At 40.3% G+C, this 11697-nt stretch overlaps 1 non-coding gene across 1 annotated transcript; it reads right to left on the reverse strand.

Moving 5' to 3' along the window:
• Nucleotides 1–11224: 11224 nt before the first annotated feature.
• Nucleotides 11225–11351, reverse strand: LOC117034240 (small nucleolar RNA SNORA25). The gene has a single exon (XR_004425052.1). It is a non-coding gene; the product is annotated as a small nucleolar RNA SNORA25 (small nucleolar RNA).
• Between the last annotated feature and the right edge of the window lie 346 nt (nucleotides 11352–11697).

The following is an 11697-nucleotide window of genomic DNA, read 5'->3' on the forward strand; positions in this document are numbered from 1 at the left end:
GGTCATACCCGGTAATACTCTGGTTTGGTCTGGAGTTGGCCTCTGGGTGTGTTGATTCTTATGTCTCTAGAGCTGGGCCCTGGTTTAGGGCAATTTCAGAACAAAGCAAATCACCACGCACAACAACAAAAACAACAACAACATCAACAACAACAACAAGGAAAAAGCCAAATACACTCACATGTAAAAAACAACAAATAACCCACACTCAACACAAGCAAAAATATCAAAAACACAAAAGCAAAACAGAACAGAAAAAGCAGGGCCAGTCTTGGCTTAAGACCACCAAGTAATCTCCAGGTTGTGCTCTACTGTACCAAACAGTCCTCTGTGTCTTGTGCAGGAAGAGCCTGTCACCTGGTGCCCAGAGTGACCATGGGACTGCAGTTTTAGATGAATGGGGCTATGGGGTCTGGATGGTAGTTTTTACAAAGTTAGTGCAGTTTCTGCTCTTGCCCGCACATATGCGCACTGAGAGTAACACAACCGGCCCTGTGCCCAGGTCTCCTGAGTCTTAGGGCACTTCTTCTGTGTGTGTGTGTGTGTGTGTGTAGGTTGGGAGATTTCTGAGCTGCTGAAAGCCCAGAGCTGCGTCTGCTGCCTACTGCTGACTCTTGGGAGTGTCTCTGCAGTTGTAATTGCCCTGCCCTAGGCAGGCCAGAAAAAGTGGGGACATGGGATGGAGGAGTCTTCTCTCTCCCAGCCCTGCTGTATCACCACACTCTTCCCAGCCTCTTTCCTGGGTCAGAGCTGCAAGCTGGGTCTTCCCAGTTCCTGACTGCTAGGGCTTCTCTGTAATCTGACACTATTCCTCAGTTTAGTGGCCAGTTTAAGTCTCTGGAAAGGCAGGGGTAGGATTGGGAGAGTGGGGGAGAGGCCCAGGTATGGTGTTTATATCCTTTGTCTGACTTAGGGCCCAGCTGGAGGTCTCAGCTGAGGTTACTACCTCCAATGCTGGATATGCTGCTCTCTTGGTAGGAGAAGTCAGCTGTGGGACACAGAGAAAGAGCCCACCTCCTGGCTCTTGTGGTCTCTGTTCTGTCCTGGCACCCCCTGCATCTCCGCAGCCAGGGAAGTGGGCTTGGGTCTCTGCTCTGCTCTCTTCCCTCTTCTCTTGCTCGCCCAATTTGTCCACCTTCAAGTAATCCTCGTACTAGTCTCTTAGCTGTTTTGTGTGATGAGCAGAGATTCCTTTGATGGGTTATAGATGTTCAATTTGTGGTAAGTTCAGTAGGAGACCTCATATAGACCACCTTGCTGCCACGATTCCTATCCTAAAATCCCAGTGTATTCTTAGTTATGATAATTATTAACTCTATTCTCAACTCTAACCTATATAGTTTAATTTATAAGTTTTTAGCTTATAAAATTAATTTTTCACTCTGTAATAACCTCAAAGATGGTACAAATTCTAGAATAAAATTTTATCAGGAAAAAGGAACTTGAAGTTGAGTTTACTGCGAGTATGAAAACAGAAAAGTGACTAGAATCTATGGAAAGAAAGGCATGGAGAAGACAGTCACTATCTCTTCGGCTTGCTCCATTTTAACTTCCATGGCATGCTGTATTGCAGGTAGTATTAAACTGTCTTCCTGCCCTCTGGGGACTATATCACTGTCCTCTGTGCTCATCCTGGTGCCATAGGATGCAGAGGAGTTCCCAGGATACCCCTGAACTCAATGTAGACCTAGCTGCTTTCACATCTCTGTGGCACAATATTTTTCTGTCCTTCCTCAGTTTTGCAAACTAGAGATGGGTTTGAGTTTCTCTGTGTTCTCAAGATTCAGCTTCTTCAAAGTAATAGGCATTAAGTAGCTTGTCTAAGTTTAAAAATAAAAATTAAACTATATACTTAAAAATAGTTAAGATGGCCTTTTTCGACAAATGCCTCTTCATGTCATCTGCCCATTTTTTAATTGGTTGGTTTGTTTTTTTGGTGTTGAGTTGTATGAGTTTTTTTTTTTTTTTAAATAAATTTTGGGTATCAACCCCTTATCAGATGTTTCATTGAAAAATATCTTCTCCCATTAAGTAAGATGTCTTTTTGTTTTGTTGATAGTTTCCTTTGCTGTGAAAAACCTTTTTAGTTTGATGTAGTCCCATATGTTTATTTTTTTCTTTTGCTTCCCTTGCCTGAGAGGATGTATCAGTAAAAATATTATTGAGGGTAATGTCTGAAAGTTTAACTTCCTTCTAGGAGACTCATGGCTTCGGGTCTTACATTTAAGTCTTTAATCCATTTTGATACATACAGATGGCCAACAGACATTTGAAAAGATGCTCAACATCACTAATCATTAGAGAAATACAAATAAAAATCACAATGAAATACCACCTCACTCCTGTCAGAACAGCCATAGTCAATAAATCAACAAACAACAAGTGTTGGCGAGGATGTTGAGAAAAGGGACCCCTCAGGTACTGTTGGTGGGATTGCAAATTGGTGCAGCCCCTATGGAAAATAGTATGGAGGTTCCTCAAAAAATGAAAAATAGAACTACCTTATGACCCAGCAATTCCACTCCTGGGTATTTATCCAAAGAAATCCAAAACACTACTTAGAAAAAAATATATGCACTCCTATGTTTATTGCAGCACTATTCACAATAGACAAGATATGGAAACAACCAAAATGTCCATTAGTAGACAATTGGATAAAGAAACTGTGGTATATTTATCCGATGGAGTATTAATTACTCTGACATCAAAAGAATGAAATCCTACCATTTGCAACATCATAGATGGACCTAGAGAATATTATGCTAAGTGAAATTAGTCAGACTGAGAAAAACAAATAACATATAATCTCACTTATATGTGGAATCTACAGAACCGAAAAAAAAGTCATAAGACATAGGATGAAGAACATCCCTCAGACTTCTCAGGAATGGAAGGAAAGTGCTGGCCAAGTGGGGAAAAGAAGAGAAAGCAAGAGAAAAGTGAACTTATATTGACTGCTGGGTTGGAGGCAGGGAGTAATTAGATACCCTGCTTTGGAAAGTGATAGAGCAATAAATTTCAAGATCTTCATTGAAATCAAGAAATTTCAATGACATCTTATAAATGTCATTCTGTCATTCCATTTATAAGAGCCTATTTGAAGGAAACTGTAAGTGATGCTCACAGAGATTCATGGAATAGCTATTGTAATAGATTGAAAAAAATCTAAACAGTTAATAGGAAATTTAATATGTTAGTCAAGAAACATTTGTATGCTAGGATACTACACAATCACTGGAAATTTGTTGAAGAATTCTTAATGATGCAAGGCAACTTTTCATGATATTTTAGGTGCAAAAATAATAATAAAAGTGTGGATTATAATTTTAATTATGTGATTTGATATATGCCTATATACATACGAGTATATTTATAGAAAAACAAGTCCAGCTTTTGCATTGTATTTAAAATTTGGATCTGGTATGATCACAATTTACTTTTATAGTGTATGAGGTCAATTAAGTTTGCGAACTTGTTGCAATGATGTTACTAACCTCTTTTGATATCAGAGGGATTATTCATTATGAATTTGTACCAAATGGACAAACAGTTAACCAAGTTTACTATTTGGAAGTGCTGAAAGGCTATGTGAAAAAGTTAGACGACCTGAACTTTTCTCCAACAATTCATGGCTCTTGCATCACAACAATGTACTAGCTCATACGGCACTGTCTATGAGGGAGTTTTTAGCCAGGAAACAAATAACTGTATTGGAACACCCTCCTTATTCACCCAATGACTTCTTTCTTTACCCGAACATAAAGGAAATATTGAAAGGAAGACATTTTGATGACATTCGGGACATCAAGGGTAATATGATGATCGCTCTGATGGCCGTTCCAGAAAAAGATTTCCAAAATTGCTTTGAAGGGTGGACTAGGAGCTGGCATCGGTGCATAGCTTCCAAAGGGGAGTACTTCGAAGGTGACCATAGTGATATTCAGCAATGAGATATGTAGCACTTTTTCTAGGATGAGTTCGCGAACTTAATTGCCCAACCTTCATATGTTAGGAAGAAAGAAACCTTACAAATAATTTTTCATAACTCTAAGAAAATCTATACATTTTATTTTGTCATTTGGGTCAATTTAAACAAGGCCAATAATGTCAAAATTAAATTAGCTACCACATGTTTCACAAATAACTTTAAGTTTTAATAACACATATACAATAAATAAAATTTCTCACGAACAAGTAGAGTGGCTATTACATTCTCAAGACCAAAAGTTGAATAACAGTTAACCATTTTGATTAGACTATAAGCTTCCAGCAGTATTTGTTTTAAGTAAATTACTTCATTTAATGGTGAAAAATAAACACGACTTCAAAGAATCTTCAGTGTTTTCAGGAGATCTGACTGCTCATGTTCTCTAGAATTCTTTCTTTTCTCTAAAACAGACCATAAAAACTAAGTCAGTGCATCCTGAAGGTAATAAAGCTCCAACTAATTGTTTTTGGAAATTGTGTCCTTTGGTTTGTTAAAAGATAAACTGAGACATGTTAAACATTTTAAGAGTTTATTTGAGCAAAAATCATTTGGAATTGACATGGGGTGGGTGGGCCTCTAAGAAAACCATTAATGGCCAGTGGAAGACAAAGGGCCAGTACATCAAGATGAGACAAGGAAATCAGCCACAACTGGCCAAGACCAAGATGGCAACGAAGAGTTACCTCCAAGTAAATTCCATCCACATCATATGGTCATTATAATACGTATCCATGCTAAATGATACACCCACTAGCACAATGACACCTCTGTAGAGAGCCAAATAAAGACAAAAAAGGGGTATATTCCAAATTCCTGGAAAAGCCCACCACTTCAGAGAACTAATAAGAATATTCCTCCCCCATTCCCATATTAAAAAGCTTAACTAATAAAAACCACAACTGTAAGAAGGGTCGGGGCTACGTCTTGCCTAAAGACAGCCTTTACTCTGTCTGTGGAGTGGACCAGCTCATAATAAACTGCTTTTGGTCTTTTGTCTTGCTCATGCTTGAATTTTTTCCTGCTCCAGAATCAGGACAGCACTAACTGGAAATGGTGAGGAGCACTTTGCTGACAGGAGCTCAGAGAGAGGCTTATACAGAGAAGGAGCAAGCAAAGACATTTTTGAATGGCTATAGCGGAAAGCCTAGCAGGGTGTTTGTGATTAGTTGTCCTTAGTTTTCGATTTGTTAAGCTTGAGGCATTTACAGGCTTAGAACTTGATTTGTTTACATGGCTGCTAAGGCATTAGGACCACCTCAGTCTAATGGTCTTCTTGTTTAATTAATGCTACAGGTTTTAATGGTGACTTTAAGGCTGAATATTAAATATTGGAACTCATTTTTCCTTCTTTATACACTTCTACATTCCTTCTGATTTTGCCTACGGAATGTAGTTTGAATCAGTGGCTTCTCTTGATCTCATGACCACCCCCTTTGCCCTGCCTGGTTCCCTGTCCAATTCACTTGAGAGTTTCTGGGTCTGGGCATGTCACTCTGTGCTTAGACTCTCCCATGCACCCTGCTTCACTAGGGTCCAGTTCCAAAGCTGACCTGGCTGGAGATTGGCTTCTTTCACCAAACCAGCTCCAGAGCTCCCTGCTAGGTGCCTCTCGTTTCTCTCCTGGGGACAACTGCTCATTACCCTAGTCTTGTTACTAGATTCCTCAAAGCCGACTGATATCCTCCAAGAGGACTTCCCTGACACGAGTCTAATTAGTATTCTCCCATTATTCGTGATCACAGCAGTCTCTACTTTCCTTCAGTAACTTGATGACAATCTATAATTATGTTTTCATTGTGAGCTTTTTGCTTGCCTACTGTTTACCTGGGGCTGGGTCAAAGGCATCCTCTGCTTTAAAGGAGGGTATGAGATACTTTAAAGCAGAGGATGCCTTTGACCCAGCCCCAGGTAAACAGTAGATGCCTAATGTGTGTGGTGTGAAATAACGTACAAGAAAAAAAAACTTATCAAGGAATAAATGATCATGTTGTTCAACAGCATTTATCTCTGTAGGGTTGGATCATGGGTGATTTTAATTTGCTATTTATACATTTATATTTTATACAATTTTTCTTTATGAAAATTAATTACTTTTGTAATCAAGAAATGCCTTTTAAAAAATGAAGCCATCTCAGGGAAGAAGGAGAGGGGAGGGATTCCAGGGCCCACCTCCTTTTAGAACCTTAGGAAAATCTTGATGAGTTTGGGTCCACACAGTGGTGTGGGCTCCAATTTGCAGTTGAGGGGTGGAAGGGGCCAGACTGGTGAGCATTCAGCTATTGACTGGCAGAGATATTAAACAATGGGAAAAAAGGGACACTTTGGGATGAAATTGGATTCTTTATTCAGTAGTCCAGAGGTAGGAAATGCATTGTTTTCTTCTCCTTTCACAGGCAGGAGGGCTGGGGAGGCCTGAGAGGGGTTAGTGAGATGCCTCCAATAAAGGATGATAATTTGCACTGCATTTCCTGGAGCAAAGCACTTTTTGGAGCTGCAGTTTTCCATCAATAAAATGATGTTAATGCCTATATGATAGCATTGTTATGAAGGTGAAATGAGACCTTGAATGTGAGTTAAGGGCTTATACAGATCCTTACACATAGGTAGTACTCAATTACTTACTCCAATAACCAGGAGCAAGTTTGTGAGATCATCTTATAAGAGAGACTTGCCAAGATTGGACTGCCCTCCACAACCATCATGTACAATTTAGTTTAGAATCAGATTTGGGAGCCATTATCTTGAAGCTCTCACTGGTCTGTAATTATTAATTCTATACTACTTTCTCATGACCTAAATTCTCAAGCTGCGTGGTTGTTTTTCTAGTTACCTGCCAATATCTGCTCTTTGAATACCACTCAGCAATTACTGTTGCTATGTTAATTTAGGTGAATAAAACACAGAGGGATCTTTTTTCATATTTCTACTAATGTGAATGGGTTCCTGGAGTTGAATATCATGGCCTTGTTTTGGTCACTGATTTGTGGGTGGACATCGTGACATGTCATTTCCAATAGCTGGTTTGTTTTTTTCTAGAACCCTGACCTACAAGTGAAATCTCTGCTCTTCCTTTCAGGGAAGAAGACAATGAAAATGACACTTAGTACACTTGCTTTTTTGCTTTTATGTGCACATCTGGACAAATTGAAAGCAGAGTGGAAAACTGCACTTTCTTATACTTTTCAAAGGTGCATTGAAGATAAACATCATTTGAATTGTCAAGTCAATCTTCACAATAGAGGAAAGAAAATTGTCACTGCACAGAAGGGAAAATGGGGCAAACAAATAATAGAGCTTGATGTGACTGAGTTCTGTCCCCCGCTCCTTTCAGATTGGTATCTGAAAGACAGGACGGCAGACAAAGGTGGAGGTAAAGACTGCAGGCTTTTGGCTGAATCCTTTGGTTCTGGCTTGAGATTTTTGATTAATGCTCTGACAACCCTTGTTTACCAGTTTCACAAATGAGCAAACAACTCATAAAGACAAGTTGTTTATGCTAGAAAATAATATAGATAAAATGAGGACAACCAGTAACACATATTATATTTTAGTATAGCATAATCATCAAATTGAGCCTTTCACACCCATGCTTGGCACCATAGAGTATTAGTTGATGGAGCATTTCTAGTAGTTTTACTGTAGTCTCATCTGCTCCCTTAAATGCACTTGGGTGACCCCAGGCCAACAGTGGGGAGCGTTGGAGATGTGGGTGGGGTATGTCCTACTCAGTTCTGTAGGTGCTGCTGTAATAAAGAGATTAGGAGAAGTTGGGGGGTGGGGTGGGGTAGGGCAGACAGATCACAAAAGGCAGGGAATGGAGTCTAACTGGACCTTTAAAATAAAGGGCCAGGGAAACATATAGAAAAATCAGCTGTTGCAGTCAAGAGACTGAGAATCAGGAAGGAGAGACAGGACACCTAGGATAAGGCATTGCTTGTGGGGTTTGCTATGGGCTCCTAGCAGGGAAGTGGGTGAGGTGGATGGTTATGCTCAAAAAGCCAGTATGTGGGCCAGGCTACATCAGCTGGAAGGTGAAAAATTCTACATGCTTGTGATCAGGGTCTTTTTGTTGAGCCAAGTGAGGTTTACCAGAAATATTTTACTTGCTTTGTGTAGGGGTTTCCTCACTTGGGGCACACTCAGGAGCATTCATTCATTGGCATCAATGAGCCATCCTAATATTCAGTGACTGGTGGCCCTGCAGGAGGCTAGCATTTGCATTTGTACTGACTCCACTGTATCAACTCCAGGGATGTTGCATGAGAGAATCTATTTCCCCTCCCTCACTCTCATGGTGCACCATCACATGTTGTTATATCCTTTGCCAAAGTGGTGTGTTTTAAATCCTGGGCTTCGGAGCCAGTCAGCTTGGGTGTAAATCCAGGATGTGCCACTTAATAGCTCTGTGACCTTGGGCTAGTGACTAAACCTCTCTGTGCTACTGTTTTTGCTTCTGTAAAATGGTGATAATGTGAGTACCCAACTGATAGGGCTGTTATTAGGAGTACATGCAAGAATACAAGACTTCAGAATAGAGCTTGTAGAAGTGCTAAATAAACCCCAGCCATCAGTGCCTGATGGCCCTGCCAGTTCTTGATTCTTTGAATTCTAATGAAACACAGCATCATTAATAACAGCTGACTCTTCCAGGATGCATGATAAGTGAGAGTCACAGGCTGAAGATAGGAATTTAAGCAGGAGATAAAGCTGTGTTTTGTTCATACAGCCCCAGAATCCAAGGCTAAATTTCCATCAGCCATTTTATTTCGTCTTCTGCTTTCAAGCCCGACTGCCTGTAACCCATTTCTAATGGGTAATTTGTCTCCCTGGTCTCTGGGAATGATCTTCCACTTCCTCCGGTGATAATTTATTCTAATCACATTGGCTTGTTTTGTTTGCTGCTGCTAAGCAACACTTAACTGAACTCTCTCTCTTTGTCCTTTTTTGTTCTTCTTCCCATTCAGCTCCGTACAAGGAGCTCCTTTTGAACCAAGCACAGCACAGTTCACAAAAGCAAGGGGGGGGGGGCGGGTGAAGGGATTGAAGGGCAGTCGGTGACCACAGGATGGCCACGGGGTTTGAAAATTAATCTGGGGAACGTAATTTAGTGGTTACCAGAGGGTAAAGGGGTTGGGGGTGGGAGATGAGGGTAAGGGGGATCAAATATACGGTGATGGAAGGAGAACTGACTCTGGGTGGTGAACACACAATGTAATTTATAGATGATGTGATATAGAATTGCACACCTGAAATATATGTAATTTTAATAACAATTGTCACCCCAATAAATTTAAATAAAAAAAAAAAAAAAAGAGAGTGTCGAGGGGAGTGAAACGGTCCCGGCCCCACACTTTGGGAAGCCCTGAGCTTCTGAGGATCCAAGCAGCAGGCAGCTGAGTCAGGGGGATCAGAAAGGCAGTTCTGTTTCTGCAGAGCGGAAGCTCAGCTCACTAACAGCTGCATTGTCACCTTGGCAGTGCTGAGGACCGCCTTAGCCTCTCCCCCACCTATCTTCTCTGCACATCTCCTATCTCTGGACTTAGTGCGAGTAGGAAGGAGGGGGAGAGCAGGCACCTTGCTGATGAGGCCCCTGGCTCAGAAGTCCCTAGATCTTGCCCAGGAGAATGTCAGGTTAAAGTCAATGGATGTATTTGAAGATAAGTGTTTCAGCCCAGGAACTGCTATGGCCTCAACTCAAATGCCGCAACGCAGTCATTTTACTTCTGGTTCCACCTGGAGGCTATGCTCACTGCACAGTTCTCCAACCTGCAGGTAAGCTGAGGGTGGCACCTCCTGCCAGAGCACTGATGAGATAGCTTCTTCTGTGGAAAGTGGCTGCTTTGAAGTCATATGTGGTCTAATATTTACTTTCCCTAAAGTACAGAGGAGGCCAATATCAGGAGCCACCAAAAGGCGCTCACTCACAATGTTCTTGGTAATTGGGAGATGGGTTTGCATCCCTTCCCCAGGCTCACATGGTTTCTGGAGCATCACCTGCCCTATCTCACTTGTCTGTAAAACAAGAGGCCAGAAAGATTTGATGCCTGGGCAGCCAAGCAGAGGGTACTTGTGTTTTCTGCCTTTCTAATGATGTAGCTGAAGTACTAAGAACTAACACAACCTCTTTACTTGCATGGGGTCTGACATCTCTCTTTGTCTCTGTTTTTGAGTCATAAACATTTTTGTGTATCAAATATTGGATACCTACAAAAATATATTTATATATATTTTAAAGATATACATAATATTGCAATAATAATAAAAATAACAACACCTGGACACCTCACCCCCCCACACACCAGTTTAAGGAAAAGCTCATTACCAGGTCTTTCAAGGATCCCTGGGCCTCTCTATAAAACTTCCCCTTCCCTCACTTTCGTACTAGTAACCATGATCTTGGATTTTGTGTTTAGCATTCCTTGATTTTCTTTTTGGTTTACTTCAGGTGTGTCCCTAATCAATAAATAAATTCAGTTTTGCATGCTTTTACATTTTATATTAATAGAATCACACTGTAACTATTCTTCTGCAACATATTTTTCAAATGTCAATATTATTTTCCAAAGATTCATCCACATTGATGATTATAGCTGAGTTCCTTCTTTTCCAATCTGTTCTGTGTAATGATCCACTAGTTGAATATATCACAATTAACTTTTTTCTCTAGTTGATGGTTATTGGGGTTGATTCCATTTTCTTGCTCCTCAAACCAGTGCAGCTATGGATATACTTCCAGAAATACTGTGTATAGGGCAATAGTTTCTCTAGGGCAGCAGTTCTCAAACTTCCTGTTCTAGGACATTTTCATGCTCTTAGAAATTATTGATGAAAGGACATTTGCCTATGTGGGTTATATCTAGCAATATTTACCATATCAAAAATTAACATTGAATGATTTAAAAATATTAATTCATTTTAAAATAACTATAATACACCTGTTTACATGTTATCATGAATAGCATTTTAATGAAAATAACTACATTTTTGAAAATAAAAAAATAGTGAGAAGAGTGACATTGTTTACATTTTTACAAATCTCTTGAATCTTTCTGTGTTAATGGAAAGCAGCTGGATTCTCATATCAACTTCTGCATTTAGTCAGATGCAATTTGTTGTTTTGGTTGAAGTATGTGAAGAAAGTCCTGGGTCTCATGGGACTGTAACAATTAGACAGACAATTTTTTTAAAACTTTGGAGACATTTATTTACTTTCCCATATCACTATTCATTGATAAATCTTATGTGTCTTAAGGAAAACATAGCACTATTGAGTGACAATTACATCCTATGGAGAACTTCAATCTTTGGCCACAGTGTTAAGAGTGCCTGGTTTTGAGCCCACAAGCTCTCTTTGATATGATCTCAGAGAGACCATTATTAGCAGGTCATCGTCCCTGGGGCACTGCACAGATAGCAGACTGGAACACACCCCTAATATTTCTGTGAAAGGGGCCAATTTGTTCAGGAGATTCAGCCTGAGGGGCAGGTTTCTTGTCTGGCATACATCTAGGATCCTATGAGAGTGCTCTCAGAGAATGGAGGACAGGGGGCGACATCTTTGCTCTTTCCTTCTGTTTAGCTTTAGCTCGCCAATATAATATATTCCAGAAAGGAGCTTATGTGATGCCCTAATTTTTGTGGCTGCTGCTGGGGACACCTCTAGGTCACCTGGCTCTAGTGCCAGTGGGGCTTAAGCCAAAAAAGAATTG

The sequence above is a fragment of the Rhinolophus ferrumequinum genome, chromosome 14 (assembly GCF_004115265.2).
Source record: "Rhinolophus ferrumequinum isolate MPI-CBG mRhiFer1 chromosome 14, mRhiFer1_v1.p, whole genome shotgun sequence".
Lineage (NCBI taxonomy): Eukaryota > Metazoa > Chordata > Mammalia > Chiroptera > Rhinolophidae > Rhinolophus > Rhinolophus ferrumequinum.